Source organism: Etheostoma spectabile, chromosome 17, assembly GCF_008692095.1.
Source record: "Etheostoma spectabile isolate EspeVRDwgs_2016 chromosome 17, UIUC_Espe_1.0, whole genome shotgun sequence".
Lineage (NCBI taxonomy): Eukaryota > Metazoa > Chordata > Actinopteri > Perciformes > Percidae > Etheostoma > Etheostoma spectabile.
Genome location: NC_045749.1, coordinates 22486867 through 22489287, shown reverse-complemented (window position 1 = coordinate 22489287; position 2421 = coordinate 22486867). Strand labels below are relative to the sequence as shown.

General features: G+C 45.8%; 1 pseudogene; it reads right to left on the bottom strand.

The window, feature by feature from the left end:
* Positions 1-2421, bottom strand: part of LOC116705672 (Na(+)/H(+) exchange regulatory cofactor NHE-RF1-like) — a 20143-nt pseudogene that overhangs the window by 4007 nt on the left and 13715 nt on the right.

Below are 2421 nucleotides of genomic sequence, written 5' to 3'. Positions count from 1 at the left end.
GGGGAATGCAATCTCTCAGTCTCACCAACTCCCACAGAGGCATCAACCGGTGGTATGTGACCTCCACAGAACAGAAACCCACCCCCACAACCTCCACCCTGTCCTGGTTAAAGCTTGTATGTGGCATTATTTATATCATCTCTCTTATATCATGACAAGACACAGATAGCATATACATAAAAAAGGAAATTAATAACATATACATAAAAGGTATAAAAGGCTAAATCTTTACACATCTTATCACATTGTTACAACTTTGTTCCCGTCTAACTCTAACATACTGCCATAATTTCAGGGAGCTACTGGTCTAGGTGGTGTTTGGATGGTTCCTCTTCTTCATCTGTGGCACGAGGCGACATCATTTGTCATCAGCAGCAGTTTGGAATTCTGACTAAAACCTATTTCAGTTGGAAAGTGTCTGGAATTCTTCACACTGACCTTTCCATTTGGGAAGAAGGTGTGTGTGTGCGTGCGTGTGGACCTGCCGACGGTTGGAGCAGGCTGGACGTCAGCCCACAGACGCAGTAAGTGGATTAACTCTGCCCGTGCCATGTTCAGCACGGCCAGAAGGCCTGCTCATCCCACACAGCCAGCTGCACTCGTTAAACACTATTAACACACCAACCACACAACCACACACACACAAAGTGCGTGAGGGCGTTGCTTACCTGGACGATCTTGTCCGTGGTGCGGAGGCCGGCTCTCTGTGCCGGGAGTCCTGGTCCACAGCTCTGATGAACTGGCCCGGTTTGGTCTTCTCGTGTGCAGGTTGAAGCCGTAGCCGCTGGTCCCTTCTTCAGTGGCAGAGCCGCGCCGCAGCCCACCCCTCTCTCCTGCGCGCGCGCAACACACACACCAACACACACCACAACACACCACACACACACACACACACACCCACACACACACACACCCCACACACACACACACACACCACACACACACACCACACACCACACAAAACACACACACCCACACACACACACACACACACACACACACACACACACACACACAAACACACACCACACCACACACACCACACACACACACACACACAACACACACACACACACAAAACACGGGGGGAAACCATCGGGTCATTCAAAAGGTGTAATCAGTAATGTTTGACTGTCTCTCTCTCTGTAAACAATATGTCAATAATACAGTATCATCTGGACAGCTTCATTAATGCGGCTGATTAATGACACAATAACGACACTCAGTCCTGTGTCTGGCAGCGCTGGGTAATGAATTCAATACTTTTAATCATAGACTGAATTGCCTCTAAAGTATCAAGTATTGAAAAATGCCTCGTCATTCAATACGCAATTTCAATCCCTTAGGAGTAAATCTCATCAGCGTCAGTGAGCCAATCAGCACGCAGCATGCGTCTACCAAGATCTAATGTCTGTGATTGGCTGTCTAACGTTGCCTGTCGTAGAGACACGCAGGAAAAACTCGACGCTACAGAGACGTAGAACAAGCTGAAATACATAAATTGGTATCAAAACAAGTAGCGTTTAGGAACCGGTATCGCGGTCACGGTATTGTTGTGGAAATTAATTATCACTCAACAACGCTGACTGTGACATTTCCAAATATAACAGCTGATAGCTGTCATATGTAAATCTCAGTTACTAATGAAGCAATGGGTTGGATATGCTAGAGTGAAGAGAGATCAATAACCAGGATGGGACAGACAGTGTAATGGCGGCTTTCAGCTAGTGCAACAATCACTTTCAGAGCAATTACTGCAGTCCACTTCCATGTGTCTTACGTCCGTCCACATCAATACAATCGTTACATGGTTGTTCTGAACAACAAGGTATGTACGTCACGTAACTTCCCTATTTACATACTGTGCGCATGGCGCTTCTCTAGCCAAATGAACATGAAGTCAGAGTCAGACCTACAGCTGGACACCAGGTCATAAACATGCAGGCAGAACAGTCTATTGTTATGAGTATAACGATTATTCTGCACATTGCGCCGTGTTTCTGCTATATATATCCTATTGCACCTGTGCATAAGGATTTTGTGTAAAATGAGTGGTTGACATTTAGCCCCCATATTCTGCTCATTATCAGGTTCATAATTGTATTTTGAGGTTGTACCAGAATAGGTTTCCATGGTTTCATTTTCTAAAAATCACTAAACAAGTGTGCACTTCTTTTGGAGATTATGGTGAACTAGTGTGTGTTAAAGCAGTGTTTAGCCATTGAGAACGAGCTAGCATGCTACGGTTAGCCCCCTGAAATGACTGAGGACCCCCTGTTGAAGATCACTGCCTTAGACAGATGCTAATAAAACAGATTTTACAATATACTACAGCTGACTTCCTCTCCTAGCGGACTCTAGTAGCAGGTCTCTGTTGCAGAGGCTAATCCTGCGGAGTGTCTAATCCCATGTGGGGGGGGG